This window comes from Miniopterus natalensis, chromosome 10 (genome assembly GCF_054644295.1).
Source record: "Miniopterus natalensis isolate mMinNat1 chromosome 10, mMinNat1.hap1, whole genome shotgun sequence".
In the NCBI taxonomy this organism is placed as follows: domain Eukaryota; kingdom Metazoa; phylum Chordata; class Mammalia; order Chiroptera; family Miniopteridae; genus Miniopterus; species Miniopterus natalensis.
The window spans coordinates 57,018,730-57,044,400 of NC_142090.1; the positions used below are offsets into that span (position 1 = coordinate 57,018,730).

Below are 25,671 nucleotides of genomic sequence, written 5' to 3' on the forward strand. Positions count from 1 at the left end.
CAACCAGAGGAATGCATCTCCATGTCAATAAAAACCATTCATTCTCCTGTGCGAATCTTCAGAAAATTATTTTTCTGAAGATATCGCAAGACCCACCCCACGCCCACTAGTGTCAGGGAAAGTGGACCCCCTACTTTCTCCGGTAACAATGGCAACAATGAGAACCTGGAAACGTTGTCAGTTTTAAATACCTTGCTATACAATTTATCGAAGAAATTTTTATCTACTTTTGGAGTCACAGAAATAAATTGGGTGTAAAAAATAGCTACAACTGATATTGTGTTAAATCTCTCAAATGTATTTTTACTAACGGGACAAACACATGACTTCAAACAGTATGCCTAAAAAGTCATTCAAGCATTTTGCCCATTTATAATATTAGCAAGTCATTTAAGAAAACCCAACACCTGCAATTAGGATAGTATTTTGAAAAATAAGGATTTAACAGTGCATTTCCTCCTCTGGCACAAACAGAAGCTCTTTTCAGAGGTAAATTATAATGCATGGCTCACACAGAGGACATCAGCTGATTGGATTACCAGTTTAGGCCACAAAATGACCTTGTTAATTGAAAGTCATTGCAAATAGAAGCTGGGATTTAACGTTGCAGACTGGACTCTAAATGGATCAAAAGGCTCACTGAACCTGGGAAAAATGCCCTTTAGTATTATATAATGGTGATGTGTGACAGCTAGTGATACAATACTTATGTCTTGTCATTCTAATAGGCATGAATATCTGAAGGCTGAGTAGGATCAATTATCGAATATTAAAAATTAATTAAACCCGGCCGGGTGTGGCTCAGCGGTTGAGCATCGACCCAGGATCCAGGCGATCAGGGTTCGATTCCCGGTCAGGGCACATGCCCGGGTTGCAGGCTCGAGACCTCGTCGGGGGCGTGCAGGAGGCAGCCAATCCATTACGACTCTCTGATCATTGATGTTTCTATCTCTCCCCCCTCCCTTCTTCTCTCTGAAATCAATAAAGATATATTTTTTTTTAAATTAAAATTGCAAGTGTAAATTTGTCTAGAAAATGGGATTCTCCCCCAACCTCAAAACACTTGAAAAAGGTCACTTTGTCATTGTGATCTGAAAGAATGCCAAAACAAATCACACCGTAGCATACACATTGTGAGAGTGTGTGTGTGTGTGTGTGTAGCCCTCACCTTGTTTTTGTCCTTTAACCATTTATATCTAGATCTGGGAGCTCCTTCCAATTAGTTCATAAAGGGCTGTTTCACTCTTTGTAATGGCTCTGCAGTAGTCCACAGCATGCATTTTACATAATTTATTTAGCCTGCCATATATTGTGGACACTGTTATTCCTGCTGTTACAAAATTACAAACAACAACACTTCAGTGAATATTCTTGTATATAAATCAACTCAAGCATATGTGAGTTTATTAGTAACAGTCCCAGATACAGAGTTTCTAAGTCAAAGGTTAGAGTTTTGATAGAAGCTGCCAAAATGTACACAACAAAAAATATATGAAAAGACATTTTCCTAAAACTCACTAACAGTATAATCAAATGTTTTGATACACAGCAAGTATTTAGGTAAAAGCGTTGTCTCCTTGTCATTTTAATTTACATTTTCCTTAAGAGTGTCTTGAACATTTCCTTATGTATTACCTTTCTTTTTATGTCTATTCTTTGCCTAATTTTCTATAGGTTATTAGAATTTTAAAAATTATTCTTACTAATCCTCCTTATACTCTAAATAAATGAGCATTTGGATGGAGGAAAACAATTTGAATTACCCATGCTGTGGTTTGCCTTTAAGTCTTTTTATAATTTGTTTATTTCAGCTCCATTAAAACAATCTTTATAAAGTATAATTTACATATAATAAACAAATTTTAAATGCTGCATCATGCAGTAGAGAATGTTTCTGTCACCCAAATATTCTCATTCCAATTTTTCATTTCTAATCATCTTCACAAGCAACTATTTATCTGACTTCTATAACTATAGATTGGTTTTCTTGCTCCCAAACTCTCTATGTACACACGCAGTGTGTACTATTTTTCACCTGGCTTCTTTTGCTTAGCATCGTGTTTTAGTTTGTCTGTATTCTATCTGCAGTGTACTCTTTTTTATTCCTGGGTAGCATTATATTGTGTGAAGATACAAAATTTATCAATTGATAAACAATTCATTTATTAATGTATCAGTTGATAGACGTTTCATTTGTTGTTTCAAATTTCTGGCTAATAAAAATAAATTTATAAATCTTTATGTTATCATTGTTTTTACATTTCATTTTTTCTGTAACCGTGTTTAACCTTACAAGAATATACCAAACTGATTTCCAAAGTGGCTGGAAAGCTTTTCTCTCCTGCCAGCAATATATGAGAGTTCCAGTTGCCTAACATTATGTGAATCTTTTACTTTTGGCCATTTATGTTGATATGTTGTGGTATCTCATTGTGGTTTGACTTGGAAGTGCCTGATGAATAATGATAAATATCTTTTAATATTCTTATGTGCCAGTAATATATTTTATGGGGATTTTGTTCAAAATTTTCTGTTGGACTCTCTTTCTTGAGCTTTAATAATTCTTGAGCACACATACACACACACATACACTTTTCACCCAGGCTGACTTGTCTTTTTATTTCCCTAACATTTTTTTAAGCAACAGATATTAAGTTCTCAATATCGATGAAATTCAAATCAGTATTTTTTATGTTCTGTGCTTTCTGTTTCATATCCAAAAAATTTCTGCATTCTCAAATTCCTGAGAATGGTCTTTGTTTGTTCTACATTTTTTTAGTTTTAGATTTTACATTTAAATCTACAATCTTTTAAAATAATAATCAGATCATGAATTGGGGGGAGACATTCACTTTTGTCCATACTTATCTACTTGTTACAGCACTATTTCTTGCAAAGACTACTTTCCTCTTGAATTACCTTGGCAGCTTTATTAAAACTAAGGTTATTATATATGTTTAGTTCTATTTCTAGACTCGACTCTCTATTCAATTCCATTGATCTATATATCAGTCCTTCCACAAGTACTAAGCTAGCTTAACTTCTGTAGCTCTATACTAAGCCTTGAAATAGTGTAACTTTTCTGATTGTTTTTCTTTTACAAATATGTTCTAGCTATTCCAGTGTATTTTAAAATATACATTTTATAATTAGCTTGCCACTTTCTTAAAAAACTGTAAAGATGTTTGATGAGATTACATTTACTCAATAGATTAATGTTAATAATAGAAATCTTAATATTGAGATGGCTATATATAATCATGGTATATTTATTTATTTAGACTTCTTAAAATTGATGCCTTCAGTATTTTTAGATATGAGGTCTGTGATAAGATCAATAATTTACTTTTGCAGAAGCATATGGGATACTGATAGCTTTAAGGCATTCTGTAAATCCAGTAGCAGTGGCGATGTCAGAAGCACTGCAGGCTGGGAACAAAACACAGGTGCATGCATAAAGAATATGTCTATATTCCATTGAGAACAAACCCCGCTTCTCCTCAGAGTAAAAAAGGGCATGAAAATAAATGCAATTCCATAAATGTTAAAATACGTATGTATATAAAGATGCAATGAGAGTACAAAGAAGGGAAGACCTATAGCAGAGCTTTTAATCCTGTGTCAATTTGTATAAATTATAAAAACGTAGCATTGAAAATCAAGATAATTTTTTAGCTATTTAAATATTAAAATTTGTTTCCTGAGGGTCTGGAGCTCATTGGGAAAGGGAAAAAGTTAGAAACTGAGCTGAAGCTGCCCTAAGGCTATCTAAACTACAACTAGCTACCTATCACTCTGAATAATCTGATGAGTGGGTGAATGTAGGTGACATGGGATAAATTAGAGCATCAGAATTAGAGAGAAAAATAAAAGCCTACTTAGACGTTTCTGAGGAGGGATTAAAAGGAGTGCAAATGATTTAAACCTGAGTAATCTCTACAAATACTATCACCTATTAGTCTTTCTAGTTAAGTAATGGTTGCAAATGCCAATTATGTATATGCATAATTAGTTTCAACTCATTCTTTCAGACTGCAATTGAAATACAAAATTTTCTTCCCTTTCTTCTCTTCCACACCTTTCCCTGCTTATTTTGATGGTTTTCCACCAAACAGAACAACAGTCTTGTTGACACATCTACATTTTAAAGCCATGTACATCAGATGTGAAATAAATTTATAGCAATGGAAATCCACAAATTAATCCATTCAATCAAATTTTTATTCCTTGGAATAAACCTAGAAAAAGAGTATTTGGAGTAAATCACATGATTTTTAAGCCTCACATAAATATAGCTGAAGAATTTCTCAGGTGAATTCATGGGCATACACACAGGTTTTACAACCATACTCTAGAGACATAGGTTTTTCATCTGAGAATTTCCTAACTCAGTTTTATTCATATTTTGTACCTCTAAATCGTAATAATACTCAGCATACAGGAATAAAATTTTGTTGACTAAAGTTTATAATAACCAATAAATCAGTTTGGTTATATATAGCTAAGATTTTACATAAATTTCAAGGGCCGGTCATCAAATGCAAGGTTTTTAAAATTTATTATTCTTTTTGAGTAAGAAATTATTTTTCACCTGTTCTAATTTTACAAGAGGGTTTAGAGGACTATCACTTTTTCAAACATAGGTAGTCTACCAAGTTAAGACCCCCATACCTCTTTTCCTTTACTGACAAGTTTTTTGAAGGGGTAGCTTAGTGACCCCCACTTTCTCACTTCGCATCCACTCCTCAATTTATTACAACTTTCCTCTGCCTCCATTACCCAGAAAAGGGTCCCATTAATAACCTCAAAATTGGGATGCAAAAGACACTTTCGATCCTGATTTGAACTCTGCATAGGATGAGATAATGTTTTCCTCAGCCAGCTCACTGAGGTTTCTATTCTTTGACTTCAGGGACCCTCTATTTCCTTGATATTATTTCATCCTTTATTGTCATTCTCAGAATTATTCCTTAATCATTAGTGTTTCTGAGACTATTACTGTCTCCTTTTACTTTACCCACTCTCACTGAGTAATGTCATCCAACCCTATTAACATGGGAGAGATTATTTTGTATTCAGAATGCTCCCTGCCTTTTCCATAGTTCCCTCTGGCCAGAGAATACGTGCTGGCCCCTTTGATGGTGGCCTTGGCCATGTGATTTATTTTGGTCAATGGAACATGAGCAGAGAGCAATGTGCTGGGTGCACACTGAGGCCCCAGGAGACACCGTGAGCCTCGGCTAGCGCTTCTTGTATCTTTGTCATCCACCTTGAGAACGTCCCTTGGGAAACCTCTGGTCCCAGGATAAGGAGACACATGGAGCAGTGCCGAGATGAACTGCAGCCTGAAGGCAAGTGTCACCTAGTCCAGCGGAGCCACATCGAATCCACAGACCCAGTGCATTGTTATAAACCACTGAGTTCTGGGGTAGCTTTTATGCAGAGTGTTCGAAGCAAACATTTGATATTATACCATGTTTGTTAATGCCTCTCAAACCATTCTCCTGAATTTTAAACAAAAATGCTTAAAATTCTCATTTTAATGTCCCCATCTTGATGATTCATAGGTACCTCTAATTCAACATATACAAAAATAAACTTGCCTTCTTTAGGTAAGCTAATTTTCCCATGTTATTTTCTATTTCAGTAAAGAAGAATTGTATCTGTCTCTTTTCAGATACCCCCCCCCCCACACACACACACAAACAACCAAAAAACCCAACAACAAGCAAACAAACAAAAAGGCACTATCTTCTTTTCTTCCCTCTTTTTGGGTCCAATTGCTAATTGAACAATCACTAATACCACTGATAGAAATATAATTCTATGAATATATTTTTCTGTTGCATTTTTATATCCATATAAGCACCTTAAATTTGTCATGAAACAAGGCAGAATAGAAACAACTTTTTTCCCTCAGCAGCTCTAAAACACGCACCACTTCCTCACCCCTGCAGCTACTACCTTGACTGAGACTCTCATTATGAATTTCTTATAGGAATATTACATTCCAGCTTCCTCCAAGATACTTATTCTCCTGTGTACTCTCCACTCTTCTTTCAGGGTCCCTTTTAACATGAAAATTTGATCAACTTAAAATCCTCATTGGCTAGCTACTTTCAGAATAAATACAACCAAAGAAGAACACATAAACCCAACTTGCTATCCAAATATAATAACACACCACATCTCTGTGAACACAGAAATCTCTCGTGCCTTTGTGTGTTTTTAAAAAGTAGTCCCCTTCTCATGAATTTGCCCCTGGCTCTCTCCCCATAGCCCATACAATTACAATGTTGACTTATGACCCTGCCTTTTGCTTTTATTTGCTTCATAGAGAACATAGAAAGTATACGTTTTATATCTAGCTTCTAGGGAAGTAGTCTTATTTATCTTTATATCTCAAATACCTACACATAAATAAAAAATTTGGAGACCCAAGTAAATGAAAGTAAATTTGGATAAATAGTTAAGGTGTGGGCATTGATTTAATTTAGTATTCAATGTCCTCAAATGAAATTAACGCACCCAAGAAACTCATCAAACTAATTTTCCTCAAGCTGCCAAGGCAAGAGTTTGATATCCCATACTGATTTAGCACTTTTTACAAACTTTAATTATCACACCATATTGTTGTAATTTGTTTTCAAGCCTGACTTTCCCAGTAGTCTGTGAAATCCCTGGAGCCTGAGTGCCAATCTCATTAAGCCATGAAATCCTAAAATCGAACACAGGGAAATCCTAAAACTAAATGCTATTCCTTTATATGGCACTGATCAAAGCTTGTTGAAACAGACCATTTATTCCTTCATATTAATAGAGCTTTATTACATGCCATGCACAAATCCCAGAGCTGGGACTAGAGCAGAGGTGTAACAGGACAATCACCTACACATATTTACTATGGAAACTTAGAGTATGAAGTTCAAAAGAAGGAAAGATATTCTGTTTTATTCTTTCTATGTTTGCAGGATGTTTAAAAATTATCTATAGGATTGTATCTGTAACGAGGGCTTCAAGAAACTGAAAAGAGTTGAACTGTCCCCAAATAAACCAACAATCCCTGCTATACTATTACTATTTGAAATAATGTATAAGTGCACATAAGTTTTATATTAGTCTCAATTTAATATGGCCCATTACATTAAGATATCAACAATTCTGGTTTTATAAGATCACTACTAATATAATTGAGTTCTATTATACTTTATTAGTTTAGCAGGTCTTTTCCTGAGCTCTTCGGTGCTGTTGTTTCTAATATGCATCTGTACTTTGTTTATCTGTGTTCAAGCTCCTCCTATGAAACTGTCTTTGGATAAATGGCCTAATTTTAAGAATTGTGTTTTCCTTTTTTTCATCATAATATTAGGCAATCTTAATGACTGCTTTAAAAGTGTAAGTACTGCTGGGTGACATCCTCATTGTATGCCTTATATCACGAATTGAGAGTATTTTATTTTTGAAGAGCTCTGAAAATCAGTAAACAAGTCATATAAGAGTTCCTTTTAATTCCTTATGAATTTATCATCAAAATTACCCTTCAAAAACACAAATATTACTACAAATGAGACCATTGTAATTGACCTGTATTTGTCCACATGGCTAACGGTCATGTGGACCCCTACAGCATGGACTAATGGATCGCAACTAGCCTGATGCTAAACTGGACCTGACTGCAACATGGAACAGAAACTCTGGACCCTGGCTTTGCTTTTAGCTCTACTGAAGGGATGTAATTCCATGGAAATAAAGGTTTCTACCACAACTCATCCTCCTGTAGGGGCCTCTGGAAATGTTTATTCCAGTGGTACCCCAAGAACCCCACTCCCACTCACAACGGGGAAAAACCACCCATGCATTTCTCCAATAACACAAATATTCAATAATAAAATTGTGCTTTGGGAAAATAAGGGGTAAATTAATAATATTCTTCTACAATCTGATAAAAACACCATTTTATTTTCTTATACAATTAAACTGGCTAAAGAATAATAAATACCACTCAGAATGAAAATAGTGGCTTTGTTTCTACCAATTTGAGGCATGAAGTATTCTCTAAGTAACAACTGTGGCTATTGATACAATTGGGCTATTATATATTCTTACTTTGTACTTTTTGAATCCAAAATTATTTGGGGAAAATTAAAATTCTAGGTTTGTTTTCATAAGTGACATATTTTCACTTCATGTTTTACTTTGGAATTAAAGGCACAGCACTTAAATTATTAGAAAAATGAACTCTTAGGCCATTTGCAGGCCTCAAAATCAATGATTCTAAAAGAGAGTCCTTCCCCTACACTGCCTCCTATAGCACCAGAGTGAGGCAGGCTGTACTGATTGAATTGCCCTTTATCTACTGTCTCCTAATCCCAGTGGTATATGTGGAGAGGACACGGCACAAGCTAAAATATTAAACTTAACCACAGGCTCTCCAATTGCTCATGTCTGGGGTGCACTCAGCTTTAATGAACTTCATTCTGCTTGGTCTTGGCCATCTCTTCAATTTATGAAGATCACTTTGTAATTAGGTCCTACTTTCCAAACTATTTACCCTAATTAGTTTGAAATAACCTATAAACTTAATGATCAAAGCATTTAGTCTAGCATTTAGTCACTGAAGAAAGATTTCTGTGTTCCAAGCATGATTGGTATATGTCCCTAGAGTTAGCATTGATCCATTGTTCAAATACTCATCTTGAAGGGGAACATTAAAACTCTGTAAAATATCAAGATGGACTATGACTATTTTTAAAGTCTATCATTCTTTCAAAAGAGATATAAGTTACTGAAAGGAATTCTTCTTTATAAATTGACATAAACTAGTGACATATGACACTGGTTGACGTAAAATTCCTGATTTCACTAAAGGATACTGAATACTATACTGAAACATGATTACACAGTCTACAGACATTTTCTTGTAGTATATAAAAATAACTTTGCTAAAAATATTTTTGATTTCTCAGCTCTTTTTAAAAATTATTCAACATTCTTCTGTTGACTCGGAATACTGCTAATCAGAAAATTGCTAATTAATTGGTCTAGCAGTCATGGGTCTTAAAATTGCATATGGTAATTACTTTCAAAAAATGTCTATTCAAGTTAAAATTATGCCAATAATGCCAAAACTCTGGGAAAGCATGATAAGTGCTTGTAAATCTTCTGGCCAGTCTGGGATGTAACAGGATACACTTTTGAACACAACTGCCAATATCATATATTTTTTTAAAATCTCACATGTCCATAGCATTCTGGCCCCTGCTTCTAAGTTATGGTTTCTTTTCAAACTCTATAATGATTATAAAAATACCCACTGCCATGTATATTCTTTTCCAAAATTCCAGACCAACTTCCCAGAACCCTTAGTTCATTATTTGGGTTTTTTATTGTTATTAATACTAACCCTATGTGCCTAACGCTTTCTGGATATTTTATATACATGAACTCATTTAACTGAATCCTAAAAACAATCCTATAATGTAGGTGCTATCATTATTCCAACTTAAAAAGTAAGAAAACAGAACAAAAGAGATACTTTTGACCCTATAAGCCTTCCCAGATTTCCTCAAATCATATCATCATAACATTATCATAGTTGTCACCATTATTTTTAACCATAGTTAAATATTACCAATATTTGATTAGAATGATAGAACCTGATATTAAAATATTAATAGTGCCTTAAATTTGTATAGTGCTTTATCACTTGCAAACACAATCTCATTTAATTTTTACAGTGACATAATAATGCAAGCTACACAATATCATGTGCAAGATGAATAAAACTGAGGCCTAGAAAGGTTGAGAGAGAGCAAATTTACATCAAAGTCCTTATTTTAGGCCAAAATACCAATTTATGTTTAAATTGGACATGCTACAGGCTAAATAATGACTCCTAGTGAAATCAGGCACTAATCCCTGGAAAATGTGAATGTTACCTTATTTGGAAAAAGGGTCTTTACAGATGTAATTAAGTTAGGATCTTGAGATGGGGAGATTATCCTGGATTATCCAGGTAGACCCTGAATGCCATCACATGTATCCTGTAATAGTGTCAACAATAAAAAGAGAGAGACGAGAGATTTTATACACACAGAGGAGAAAGTGGTATGAAGATGGAGCAGACAAGAGATTTGAAAATTTTTGCCTTGAAAGCTGTAATTTTATGCAGCCAGCCATGAGCCAAGGAATGCCAGCAGCCACCAGAAGCTGGAACAGCAAAGAACAGGTTCTCCCTTAGAGTCAAGCAGCATGTCCTGGCCAACACCTTGATTTTGACCCAGGGAAAGAGATTTCGGACTTTCTTCCTCCAAAACTGAGAGAAAATTTAATTTTTGCTATTTTAAGTCACAATGTTTGGGGTAATTTGTCATAACAGCCACAGTAAACTAATGCAAGGATTAACTGAAATGTATATTAGATCTGGACAGATTAGCCTCATGATGGTAATTAACTAAATATATTCGGTGGTCCCTAGTTCTTGCCATCTAAGTTGTAACGAGTTAAAAGGAATATAATAACTACCAGTTTGTTCTCAGAATATATGTTCTATTTTTTTAGATTCCACATATAAAAAGTAATTCAATAAATGGAATATAGTAAACTAGAATTTCTATGAATTCAATATGGAAGAGTCTCTTTTCTTCACTTTGATTTCACAAGGAAGAACGTTAACAGGCAACTTGTGGCTATTGTTCCAACTCAAATTTCTTGCTACATCAATATTCATCATATCGTGATATATGTCAAATGCACATATGATTGGCACCTCTCAGTATTCCTTGTCCCTGAAATCCCTCTTTTGTCTCTAGGTTAGTGTCTTCTAGATTCTCATGTTTGCCTTCTAGTTCCCCACATGATTTGTCCGCCACCCCACCACTCACCTTTCTCACTGTGGTTTTGTCCTGAAAGCTTTCTAGGGCATTTACCTTTTCTTCTGTGCTCTCCTATTATTCCCATCTTTTCCATGTTTTCATGTTATTTGATCATTTTAGTTTTACCCCTTCCTATGCCACCTCCTTTCTGGTTTCCTGACACTTTTATGGAGTACTAGATTTTTCACCTTATTTCCTTTGCTGATTTTTAGTCATCAAATTTCTTTTTAGCTATTGCTAAGAACTCTTTTAAATAGTTTAGCATTACAACAAACTCCTACATCCTATTTGCAACAGAGTTGTATAGCATCATTTTTAATACAGTTTCATTTCTGAATATGTGAGAGAGGTGCAATGCTTTTATTTGTAACAATCATGACTTTGCTGATGTACCACATTCTGTGAGCCTGTGCCAGCATCTTTCATTTAAATTGAGCTGACACAGCTTTTGAAGTAATTGTTGAAGGACCTTAATTTCTTAAAATGCCCATTTTACATCCTTTGCATCCAATTACTAAGTTAAAGAAAGAAGACACCAGAATGGAATCTTTATCAGTAGGTCCAAATCATGATTTTTACAATGCAATGTCTGGGGTTTGCCATTGGCACCCATTGACAGTAGCCTAACAGCTAAGGTAATGATTTCGTGTTCCAGGTTACGCAGTTCACTTCAGTTTAGGAAGATTGATTGATGGCTGAATATCAGTAAATCATATTCAGACCTTTCTGCCTACCTGCAAATTCATGAGTGGCTCCTGTAAACCACCTACCTGAATTTTATTCATATATTTGTTTATTCAGATCCTGGCTAATTTCTATAAGAATTTAAAGCAGCTTAGAGATAAAATATATTGAAATAGGCTAAGAACAAAGTAAAGAAAGCACATTGATTGTAAAGTCATACACATTAAGGTGGGTCACCAATTCAGCACCAAGAGTGGTAAAGAGGCAAAGAGGGAAAATCATTGTAACTCAGTTCAGTGAGCTCAGCTCTTCTTCATATGAAAACTAAAAAATAAAAATCTCTCTTCTAGGTTCTCAAGAAAAAGATGCTGCATAGGAAAGATGAGTGTCCTTATTTGCAATGCCACAAATTTCCACAGGGCCACTTACAGTGTTCCTAAATATGTCTTTGGTATCAAAATTAAGTATTAGGCAATAAAATGCTACTTCAAAGAAAGGTGAAAATGTGATTGGTTCAGTTCAGCTATGCTATCAGGAATCTCACAAGTCTGGGCTTCTCATATCCTTGTATCAAAAAACCATACATTTGCAGGACCTAAAATGTGTCACTCAGTCATATAAACATAATAAACACACAGAAGGGATTGTTGGATTGAATTAGAGGCCAGTTGTTTTTTAAAAATATTAAACATTTCAACATGATTTTATTCATTCTAGTTTAAATTTTGGTTAGGTGGAAGAATTCATTATAAAGCTACACACAACACTTTATAGTTAATCTTAGAATTTGGATTACATAAACTTGAAATTCTCATGGATTTCCATCAATATAATCATATAATAATACTCCAATGGTATTGGTAATTATATTTCTCAAGTAAAAATGATAACTATCACAGAGATATTAGACTGGCTAATGTCAAAAAGTATCATTTAATGTTTAAAAAATAACAAGATAAATTCTACCTCTCTGAGCAGATATTTTAAAACAAATTAAACTCTTTTTAGCAGCTTTAAACTTTTTATCACAACTCTTCGTTTTTTAAAAAAAGTAAAAAAGGCTCACAATTTCTGTTGAAATGAGGCTCTGTACAAAAAGCAAGGCATCATTAAAATGAAGCTCAAGGTGATACGAACACCAGAAGAAGAAATGTTTCCAAGTTCTCTTACAGCAGTGAGCCTAGTTAAGACCAGGCAATTAGTTCCCTACTGTGATCAGCCACCTTTAAACCTGCAATTTGAAAGAAGCCACCTATAGAGATATCACTTCCACTTCTTCTTAAATTATAGTAAGTCATCGCCAAATTATTTTTCTTCAAATTATCAAGAAAATTTACTCAGCATATTTTTTAAACAAACTCACTCTATATTAAACACTCAATAATATGTGGCTGTTTCATTAGCCAAATCACTTTTAAAAATTTTTAACACTAATATGGGTATTTATGTGAACATCAAAGAAATACGGTTAATGAACGAACAAAATCATAGCACAGAGAAGAGCCTAGATGGCATCATCTTAAGCTCAACCTTATTTGTTGCTACGTAACCAAAGATAATAAAAGGAGGTCTGAAGCTAGCCCGCCAAAGCAAACCAGCCCAAGCAAATCTTTAATGTCTGCCCTGATGCCACCATTAAATTTGTAGGAGGCCCAAAATCAACATACAGCACCAAACTTTGGGGAAGTAAAGTTGCTTTTACCCTGTGATCTAATGCCCATCTTTCTACACCAATAAAAGTTTGGCTGACAAAAAATTCTCTAAGAAAAAAAAATAGTCCAGTTTGGCTATAGTCATTTCTAATAATCTAGGGCAGCCATTCAAATACTCAGTAAATATCTGAAAGCTTGATATACATTCTGGAAATGTCTTGGGGGATAGTTTTGGTTGTAGTATTTTTGTTTTGTTTTATTTTGTTGTCTGTTTTTGATGATGATGATGATGATGTAATTTATGGTCTAAGAATTTAAAATCTCTTTAGGAAAAGAATATCTACATGGGCAAAGCAACAGACAACAGTAGCCCATGACTTCAATTAAAGACCAATGGGTACACACAAAATTTAGATCTCTGTTCAGAACTATTTTGTTCTGCATTGGTGGGACAATGCTTCATGGAATAAGTGGCGTTTTGACTGAGTCTCAAATAAAGGATTATAATTTAAATAGCAGCAGCAACTGTGCACAACAAAGTGGGAGTCAAAAGAGCATGATGTGTTCAGTGCAGGGTGAGGACACGCTTGCAGCAAGAAGAAAGTTCACTATTCTTTTATTATTAAAAGTTAGCACTCATTGAGAGTCTACTCTTGCCAAAACAAAACCAAACAAAAAGTACTTAAACACTGTTTGTACCTGATTTCACAAATCATGATGGCAACCCTCTGAAGTAGATACTATTATATCAATTTTGTAGATAAGTATAGATAGATAGATGGATGGATGAATAGATGGACAGATGGACACATAGAAGGAAAAAAATACCAAGCTTAAGGTGTTTAAAATTAGTCTAAATTCACACAATCAAAATCCAAGTTTGTCTGATTTCAAAGTCAAGTTCCTAACTACATTTTATACTTCTGCCATGAATACTTGGGGGGGAGGGGGAGGCAAGGTAAATAAAATTAAGATAAAGTATCATAATTCAAATTTTATTTGATGATTCCATTCAATATGAATACTAAAAATTGTTTTAAGTAGGAGAGTGAAATATATTAATATGAAAACTCTCAGAAAAAATTTTTCAACCTAGCCATACTGCCAATTTTAAAGTTGAAATTTCTGGAGTTGCATATGCTTGACATGCAAGCTTCATGAGCCATTTAGTCCAGCTATCCACTCAAAATATCCCCAAAGGCACTAAGAATAGATTATTAAATGTAAAAATATAAAACTATGAAGAATTCAAATCATAACATAAGAATGCTTTTCATCAATGTTATGAATAAATGTCTTTAAGCAAAGCTGGCTTAATGACATTATCCCCCAATTGAGATTGTCATTAGAAATGTAGCTTTTAGAGAAGCCTAAGTGGATTGCCCAAATAGCTTATAAGGTTATTTACATTTAATTAACATGAACTTGGAAATCTGGGTTTTTCATTTGTTTGACAGCCAGAGGATCGGGTCAAACAATTGTTTGGTTTAAATGCAAATAAAACAATATCAGTATTAACAGTTTTGCAAAATATGTAGAACTGAGGAATGTAGGTCCTATGTGTTGGTTTATTTTAATCAATTGGTATTTCATTAGAAGTTCTATTTGAATTTAATTGGTAGAAAATTTTAAGTGTCTTGCTTCACTGTCTCAGAACAATTTCTAGTTATCTATGGATCCTCTGGGTAAAAAAGTAGGAGTCTTGCTAATTTTAGCTTTTACTTACTTTCTATTTATATTCTACCACTTCTAGTCTCCTCAGCATTCACCCCCTGCAGGATTGCTAATGAAAAGACCTGCACATAATTCCCATTGTGAGTTCAGTTTGCTCAAGCTGAGGCTTTTCATCACAAAGAAACACCGGGTTTTGTACTGGAAACCTGAGTCTTCAATGATGGGAGGCAATTCAGCATCTCTGGAAATGGGATGTGAACATTTGTCATGTTCACTAAAGGAATAATAGGTTAAAAACAATTGAGAGACAGCTCTATCAATATTGAACATTTTTCTGTCCATCTTGGCTGATTTGGCAATTACTGTTCTTTCTACTTGAAATTCCTACTTCTGTCTTCTCATGGTCAATATCTATACATCCTTTAAAACCAAGCCAAGGTGTCATTTTCTCTGTGAGCCCACCTGTGAACATCAGGCTGGATTTATGTGACTGTTTCCCACTTAGATTGTAAAGTTCTTCAGTACAAAGGTTCTGCATTATTTCTCTTTGGATCATAGGTACCTATCAAGATTCTTGTCACATAAGAGATGCTCAAATAATGTGAGATGAACTGAAATAAATTGGACTTACTAAGAAGCCCAAGAAGAAAAAACATCTTTCCCTCCAATGTTGAGTGTCACACTCTGCTCTCTTGCAAAGGTTTGTTCTCTCTAGTCTACAACTCTCTCTCTCATAGAGGAACAAGCCGGTCCTATTTTCCAAGGATACCTATGCTCCCTGTTATACTCTTTTTGTTCGTTTGTTAATTCTCACCCGAGAATATTTTTTCCCATTGATTTTTAGAGGGGGGAGGAGAATGGAGGGGGGAGAGGAAGGGAGAGGGGGAGAGAGAGAAAGAGAGAGACATGGATATAAGAGAGACATATCAATTGGTTGCCTCCCACACGCATCCGACCAGGGCCAAGGATTGAACCTGCAACCCAGGTACATGCCCTTGACTGGGAATTGAACACTGGCCAGGGCTATAGTCTTTCTTTTGCAAAGCTTCACACTTCTCCCAATTTCATTTGCCTACAAGCACACTCAGTTTACTTAGTCTAAAAATCTTTAGAGATCTGATTACCCCCTTGAATTATAATTCTCTTTCTCTCTCTCATAGATTTTCCTAAATAAATGTATGAGTCAGTAAACAATCAAAATTCTTTGTAAATAAATGAGGAACAAAAAGAGGGGAAGATACTGAGAAGCTGATTTACAACTATAATGCATTTGTGGTAAATATAAAGTTTAGCAGTAACTGTGAATGTTTAAGCAAAGCAATGAAGGGATAAAGCCAATAAAGTACAGCACTTCTATTGATTTTATCCTGGAAGTTCTTCAATAATGTTGAACTTCTAAATAAGGTAAATTCTTAAAAATATCTCTATTCTGATCCTCTTTGTTAAATACTTTTTACTTAAAAATACAGATATATTTCATTTTCTACAGTCTCATGAATATTTACCATAGAGAAATATAAGCAATGATTATTGAATTCACTATACTTTTTTATTCTCAGATTTTAAATGCATACTATATTTAAAGGCTTAATATTCTTGAATTTTTTAGGCTATGTGTGATATTTGTGATTAGAATAAACAAACTTATAAAAGAAATTGCAGTTTCTCAATCCAGAAAATCTCTGAATATGCATGAAATCAATGAAAACCTAGAATGATTAATGGGCTTATCTAATCAATTTTTATAGCACTTTGTAAATACCTTCTTCCTTAAAGAAAATCTATTTAAAATTCAAGTTCCTTAATTTGGTATTTTACTGAATATGTTACACACTTATTAATTTATAACATATAACATTTCTCTAAAGCAGAGCTCAAATCTACAAAACCATAACTCCAGGTTATAATCATTACGTAGCTGCATAAACTAGGACATTTATTTATATAAAATCCTAGGCTCACACACTAGCAAGTTGTTCTTGGCTAAGTCATTACTGCTCTTCTTCAATAGAAAAGTGTTGATATATAACTACCTAAATGTAAAGATATTGCAACATATTCAGTTCATATTCATATTCCCTGGTCAGCAAAGCATTCTTAAAAAAATACAAAAAACTTTTATGGAGCTGGCATAAGGCTTGTAAAAATACTATTTATACACATGGAAAGAAGACTTCATCAGTTATTCAAGTAATTAAAAAATATCTTTCTATCGAAAAACAGATTTGATATGTTTTATTATGTTTGTGTTAGTGTCTCTTTGCATTTTCAATATTCCTGAGAGGATTGTGTGAGATAGAGTCGTGAGAAATGGATAGCTGAGTGCCCAAAACCAAAAAAGAAAAGGGAAACACAGAGTCAAGACAAGTGCAGATGAATTCTAGAAGTTAGAATATGGTCCATAATCAGAAGCATATGTTAGAATTAGGGTTTATATAAGCAGTAATATTATGAGTGAACAATGAGTCAGAGCCAAATAAATATTCCAGAATCAGTTGTGAAGGAAGAACAAGAACTAGTATTTGTTGAGCACCTACTGTGTGCTGAATACTAGGTTTATGCTTGGCTTAGATGACCTCATTTAATGCTCACCACAACCTTGGAAAGTACGTATTATTGTTTTTACTTTATCAGTGAGGAAACTGGGGCACAGATAAATTACATGACTTGCCTATTAACATTTAATTTACATTAGTTAAGTAGAATAGAAACCCAGGCACGTCCAAAGCCTGGGTTCTAAATTTGGCGTTGGTACCAAGACTACAGGAAACCGATTGCTGAGTTCAACTTCTGCCTCAGCCCCAGGATTATTTTACTAGAATCCCCAGTCTCACAAGGAGGCTGTTTAACAGTCTACTCTTAACAATGGCCATTGCTGCTCCACAGTCCTGGCTGTGGTCATGGTTAGTAAGTTACCTGTGGAGTGGTGGCTTCTCTCTAATATAACTCCCTAGCAGGCTTGAATGATCTTCACAACCCTGCTATACGTCAGGCTAAAATTAATAAATCATAAAATGAATCTTTATTGACCTATCCTTGTGTAAGGGACTTTTATTCTTGTAAGAAAGTATAATGAGCCAGCCGGTGTGGCTCAGTGGTTGAGCATCAACCTATGACCCCGGAGACTGAAGTTCAATTCCTGGTCAGGGCACATGCCCGGGTTGCGGGTTTGGGGCTCAATCCCCAGCAGGGGGTGTGCAGGAGGCAGCCAATCAATGTCTCTCACCACTGATGTTTCTATCTCTCCTTCTCCCTTCTTCTCTCTCTGAAATCAATAAAAATATTTAAAAAGAAAGTATAATGATATGACACAATCATTGCCCTGTGGGAGACTAAAGTTAGACATATACAAATGGCTTCGGTATATATGGTTCCCCAAGGGCAAATCAAAATATTCACAACTCCTTATCCTGGCACATAGGAACTAAAAAAAATTTCATCTTAGTAATAGCAAAACTAAATAATCACTAGATTTGTCCATATTAGAGGCAGAGATAAGCCACAACTAAGGATAAAGGTAAGATGCAATTAGTATAGTTAGCAAAAAGTCTGGACATAGCAATGGCTCAATAAACATTCACTGTTTTAGTGTCACAGTGAGTACCAAAATAATGTAAAAACTGCAAGAGAATAAGCATTTCCCATTCAAGGGGAATTTTCCACCTCTTGTATAAAAGGAAAACATTATGTATGCCTTTCGCTTTCAGGAGAGACCAAGAAGAGAACAATGTAACTATGCTGTGACAAGTATTTATTACAAAAGAATGATAAATATAATGCAGTGAAGAAAACTTTTTATCGTATTGTTTTCACTTCATGTTATATTATGCATATCTCCCATCACCTTACATTGTTTTCTAAGAGATCATTCTAATGACTTCATTATTGTGAATTACTCTTTTTCTCTCCAAAGTATTAGTTAACTTTATTGCTTTTGTGCCTTCTGCCATTTTAAAAGATAGTTTTTGTAACTTCATCCAAATTATTGACAAAAATTGTTTTAAAGGCCCTGGCCAGTTTCTCAATGGTTAGAGAGTCAGCCTGCAGACCAAAGGGTCCTGGGTTCGATTCCAGCCAAGGGCATGTACCTCGATTGCAGGCTTGATCCCTGGCCCTGGTCAGGGGTCGGAGCTTGTGTGGGAGGCAACCAGTCGATGTGTCTCTCTCTCTCATCGATGTTTCTCTCTCTCTCCCTTCCACTCTCTCTGAAAAGCAATGGAAAAAATAACCTCCAGTGAGGATTAAAAAAAAAAAAAAAATTGCTTAAAAAGTAGTTAAGTTTGTAGTTAAGCTCTCTTCAGCAACAGAGATTTTCCTCTTGGTCATTGTTTCTCAAGTTTGATCTTTTTTTTTTTTTAAAGAAAAAAGTATGGTTTTTTTCCATTTTCAAAATTATTGGGGTAACAATCTTTTTCTGATAAGGGCATGTCATTTTAGGGCTAAATTGCCTACTTTTTTTGGCCCAAGTAGTGCATCTTCAGTTATCCCAAACAGAGCTCAGCAAACTACAGGCTGCACACGGCATCTAGCTCACCTCCAACTTTTGTAATAGTGTTATGTGGAAACAAGCCACGCTCATTGGTTTATGTATTGTCTATGGCGGCTTTCACACTAAAAGGACAAGAGTTAAGTAGTTAAGACTGAGACTGTCTAGCCTGCAAAGCTGATAGCATTTACTCTCTGGAACTTTACAGAAAAAGTTTGCCCAATCCTGCCATAGGCAAATGAAAACAAATCAAAGAAATAGACTTAATGGGCAAGTAATAATTTTATTGCAAGTAAAGACAAATGGTACCATCACGGTTTGAGGTTTAAATAAAAGTATATAATAAGAAATTGGATCACCATGAGGCTCATGGGCGCATGCAAGTCAAAGTCAGATAGATCTTGTTCCACAGCAGTCAGTAAAGCACTTACAATACAAGGAATGAGTTAATATCTAGAAGATAATACAACGTTATGTTAATATTTCTTCTACCTCGGGTTAATTTAGCTTTTTATAACTATACTTTAATAGTTTTTATTACATTTTGGACCATATGAATCATTAGGTTTTCAAATATATTTTTCTGTCCCTTTCACTTTTTCTTCTGCTGGAACTCTCATTAACACAAGATGAACCCTGAACACTGCCCCACATGTCACCTGAACATAGAAAGTTCTGTTCATTTTTCTTTTGTCTTTTTCCCTCTGTTCTTCAGTGTAGGTAATTTTTATTCATCTATCTTCAAGGTTACTGATTCTTTTGTCTGCCAACTCACATTTACTGTTGAGTCTGTAACTACGCAAAAACTTCATTTCTTTAATATGACCCTTTTTCCTTTCTTTCCTTTGATTCCAAATGGCCTCATACAGCACCATGACTCCCTCCCTCCTTGCACATCCACTCCCTTAATTATTAAGCCCCCAGGACAAAGAGGTTCTGGTTGGCATCAAAAAATATTAGGAACAAAGCCTTGGATCTGTTAACCACAGAAACAGAGTTGCATTCAAACTAGAGATAACATCCAGGTCTCAGTTGTGTTTCAGCTCAACCCAGAAAAGCAGAACCACCCCACTGAACACACCCTTGCAAAACCAGACAGAGTGATGCCATGACTGACATCAGGACCAGATGCAGTGATCAACTACCCCCCACCCCAGCACTAACCAATTGATAGAGACTACAACCCTAACTCCCTTGGTCATGATGATTAATGATTTTCCCCCTACATAACCCATTCCCCAAGAAGCCATTGGGGAGCCAGGTCTTAGACAATGGCTCACCTGTGACTACAAATTTGGTGCCATTTCCTTAAATAAACCTTTATTTTCTTTGCTGCAAAATCCTGTTCAAGTTTGATTGGGCCTTGATGCACCTATGTGAAACCAACTTTAGTTTGGTAACAAGTGCATCTAGTAAAATTCTCAGTTAATTTTTATGCTTTTCAACTCTAAATTTTTCACTTGGAAATTGAGGCAATGTACAGAATCTATTCTAGAGTCTTCTGAGTAATCACCACCAAATAGACACCTTGATTTTGGACCTCTGGTTACCAAAACTGTCAGAAAACAATTTTTGTTGTTTTATGTAACAAAGTTTGAGGTAACTGGTTACAGCAGCCTTAGGAAATCTAATACAGGCCTTATTCAAATTCCTAACACAGACACCCTAAGAATAATAAAATGATTGTTGTTTCATACCAAAAAGTTTGAGGGGATTTGTTAACAGGTAGATAACCAGATCAATACATGTGTAGATATACGGAAATCCTGATATGATTAAAAAGAACACGGTTAACTATGCAGGATCACCGTTGTCCTGAGTTATCATCAGAATTTTCATTTGCTGTGGTACTTTCTGTTTTTAAATTAGTGCTAATATTGCTTCATTATTATTATATTACTGGGTAGGATTTTTGGTATTTTTTAAATATATAGTAGAATCTTTTTTATATTTTAGTCCATGATTTTCCAATTTAGATAATAAGACGTGTATGTATCATGGCTTATTTGCAAATCATACATTTTCTCATTGCTGATATTGGTGTGTGTAATACACACACACACACACACACACATATATATAATTTTGCCAAGTTAACTTCCATAATGGCACTTTACTTGTGGTGTGCTGCTGGTGCATTTTGTCATTTAAATAAATGGCAACATACTATTAAAACACATAACTATTAGTTAATTTAATAAGACAATATTTTATGATATTAAATTATGGATATGTGGTGATGTTCTCTTATGAAGTAAATAAAGATTATTTTTCTACTGAATGTGAAATAATCAGGGAATGTTTTTCCTGGTTAAGTAAGTTTAATAAAAATAAAAAATAAAGAGTTTAATTGGCTTTATACTAGTTGCCTTTACATCCACTTATAAACTGACCAAACTTCCACTTAAGAGTGATATTACACAGCACAGGATTCTTTCTTGTCTATAAGCAATACTTGTGAGATGCCTGGTTTACATTAAGATGCCTGTGAATTACCACATCTGTCAGCCTAATTACTTTTTAAAAAAGAATAGCCAGTTAATTTGGCAAAATATGAACTCACTAAAGATGTTAGCTAATAGTATTTTCTTTTCTAAGTGCACTCAAACCACTTGCTTAATAATTCATTCTAAAGTGTTAACATAAATCAACAACAAGCTCTTTAGTTTTTAGCTTCTGAAATCTAATTTACTCCCATTTGGAAAATCTTCATATATATATATATATATATATATATATATATATATATATATATATATATATATATATATATTTGTCCATCTCCATCCTTATGGTACCTTTTCAGACATTTTCAGTAACAAATACAATGCCCATTTAACCAAGAATCAAATCAATAATAAAATGTCCTGGAAATTTTTTATTGCTTATAAACTCCACTGTTACCTATTTTTTTTTTATCAGTTACTACTTTACAAATCCAAAACTGCAAAAATCAATTTTCGGGTTTTTATTCTGAATGTGATCCAGTCCTAGAAATATTACTCATTCATTATGCTACTTAATTCGCAACTTTCTACTGACTCACACCTTATTTGACACTAAAATTAAAACAAACAAAAGATCATCCCATTGATTTTTCTTTAATTCGTATGTTGTTTAAGACTTTTCTACATCTGCTTGCCAATAAGTTCAACTATAGCCTGATTCTTTTTTTTTTTTTTTTTTAATATATCTTTATTGATTTCAGAGAGAGGAAAGGAGAGGGAGAGGGAGAGAGATAGAAACATCAATGATGAGAGAGTCACTGATTGGCAACCGGGCATGTGCCCTGACAGGGAATCGAACCCTGATCACCTGGATCCTAGGTCGATGCTCAACCGCTGATCCACGCCCGGCCGGGCTCATAGCCTGATTCTTGGTTACACTGACTTCAGTGTTTCATTCCCTTAGATATTTCTGACAGAGTTTATACAATTGGGGGAAATACAGCAGAAAATTTACACATTTCATTTTCTGCTCATTGTGTCATATTCATCCTTTAAATGGAGTTCAATTCAATTTAAAAGAACTGAAAAAAAAATAAAGGTAAGTAAAATTTAAAGAATAAATTCCTAAATTCTTCTGGCTCTTTTAAAGCTTTTGTTCTGAGGGAATGAGTTAAATAAGTTTGTTCCCTATATATGTACACTTTTTTAAAAGAAAAATATTTTTAGAGAAACCAATCCCTTTATATTCAATTATCAACTGTTAAAGAACTTTTCTTCTCAATCACTTTGCAATTTTTGGAGGGAAGTGTAAGATTTAAGGTAACTCTAGCTGCTGCATTCACAAAATGCCTCAACACAAAGTCCAAAATGGGTGTTCCTATGAAGAAAATGGCTCTCTTCCAAATGGAAAACCAGCATCTTCCATATTTTGGTTTCACCATACTCAGCTTAGGACTTCCAAAGTTACCGTGCACATTTGCATCAAGACAGTATGAGGGGAGCCATAGCCAGTTCAGCTCAGTGGTTAGAGTGTCGGCCCACAGACCAAAGGGTCCTGGGTTCGATTCTGGCCAAGGGCATGTACCTCAGCTGCAGGCTCAGCCCTGGTTGGGGTGCACACTGGAGGCAATCAGTCAATGTGTCTCCCTCACATCGATGTTTCTCTCTATGAAAAATGGAAAAAAAAAATTTTTTTTAAAGACAATATGAGGGGAGAGAGCATAAAACTCTCATTGAAGACTTACATGTGCCATGGCTCGATCGATGCACATCACATTTGCAAAAGTTACAGTTGTTCAGTTAGTCACTCACATGGCAAACTTAACTGCAAAGGAGGCAAAGAAATGTCTGTGGTCCAGGAGAGAGAAACAGACATAAAGAACAGCCAGCCATTCTCTGATATAAGAAAACAAGTACTAAAGGTTTCAAGAAATAATGAAGAATTAAATATAAATTATGTTACATAAGTGTTCTTTATGTGAATTATTCAGATTTGCTGCTGTTACCTCAAGGGAGGCAAAAAGTTGGATGAGTCTCAGGTTATACACTTGTTATTTGGTTAAATTTCTGCATCAGTGAAGAAAATTATTTTCTAAGAAAATTCCAACTCCATATCCTTAACATATGTCAATATTCATTATTGTAATAATATATTCATATAATGTAAAAAGAGGCAAATGTAAAAATGTTAAATGTGGTCTCTGAGGGACATGACCATTCTCTCTTTTGATCACTGATGTACCTCAAGTGTCTAGAAAAGTATCTGGCACGAAGATGAAACTCAGTTAATAATGTTTGAGTGGTTTAAATGAATGAATTTTGTAAGTACTTTCTCAGATACAAATATATATAGTGCTGTAATTCTTTGAGGTGGTTTATAGTAGTGCTTTAATAGGGTAATTGAGGGGACAAGCTGGAGTTTTTTCAAATGTTTTATCTGTCTGAAAAACATGTGTTTTTATACAGTGTTATAACTTTGGACCCACTCTCTTTTTTTAAGGAGAAATACAAGGTTTAGCTATCAAAAAATTGATATTCATTCTTTCACATCAATACTTGAAAATTGACAAATTCATGAAATGACACTTAACAGCTTTTTTCTCTTGTCTATCTACATAAATGTCATATTTCTTTGAATGCTTGTTTTAAAGTTATTTTTTCTATGATACATTTCAGTTAAGTTCCATATAATTTACTCTGCAACAAAGGCTTACAAAAATCCACAGAAGAACAAAATTTTCCCCTTGGATAATCATGATAAAAACTATACACCAATACAGGTGCAAAAATAAAGCCTCTTTTGCAACCAGAACTCAGTGTTTGGTATGAGTTCTGATACATATAAGAAGAGACATGATACCTAAAGCAAATGTTGGTTCCAGGACTGTAGAATTAATAATTTAGAAACCATAAAATATGAGGGAAATATCAACCATACTGATGTAGTATTTAATTTTAATGTTGATAATAATAAAGATGACTTTTTTTTATTAGAAAAAAAAACCAAAATACTATACATCACTTGTGGCCAAAATTGGGAATTTTTTAAGTAAGCACAAAATAGTACCAAAAGACATTTAAATATATATTAAGTTGATAAAGTATATTGCACAACTATATGAATAAAATAAGCCACTCTTGTTCATCACAAAGTTAAACATCTATCCAGCAAATCCAACCCTAGTTATATGCCCTAAAGAGCTACAAATATATACTAAGCCAAGACATGTACATACATTCATAACAGCACTATTTGCAATGGCCAAAAAGATAGCCACAGCCCAAAGAGCCATTAGTTGATGAATGCATGAACAATTGTGGTACATCCGTTTGATAGATTATTATTCGTCCTTGAAAAACAATGAAATACTGATACATGCTATACTGTGGATCAATCTTTAAAACATTATGCTGAGAGGGACTGAGGGGAGAGAGAGAGGGAGAGAGAACTCATGGACATGCACAACAATGTGGTGACTGCTGTCTCTTGTAAAATGCTTTACTTTCACCTCTTACCATTCTGGTTCCTTCTCACTTCACACATCACTCTCATCAGTTACCCCTCATAGCATTTATCACAATGTGCTATTATATGTGTACTGTGATGTGCATTTTAATATGACTCCTTACTCTGCCCTAAAATCTATTAAGCGCCATAAGAGTGGGGGTCATATCTTTATTCACAATGTACTTAACTTTGCAAAAAAGTACTCAATACACATTTGTTAAAAGGGTAAATGTATGTATCCACACATCCAAGAATGAAAAACTAAATAGATTATTTACTTAATCAACTGACTCAGGCACTTTGCATAATCCTAACCATCAGGCTTCAGATAGAAAGAGGAGGTGAT

At 34.5% G+C, this 25,671-nt stretch overlaps 1 non-coding gene across 1 annotated transcript; it reads left to right on the forward strand.

Annotated features, from left to right (window-relative positions):
• The first annotated feature begins 24,584 nt into the window (after nt 1-24,584).
• On the forward strand, nt 24,585-24,673 carry LOC148092267 (small nucleolar RNA SNORA40). Its single transcript, XR_015715223.1, has one exon. It is a non-coding gene; the product is annotated as a small nucleolar RNA SNORA40 (small nucleolar RNA).
• Nucleotides 24,674-25,671: the final 998 nt, after the last annotated feature.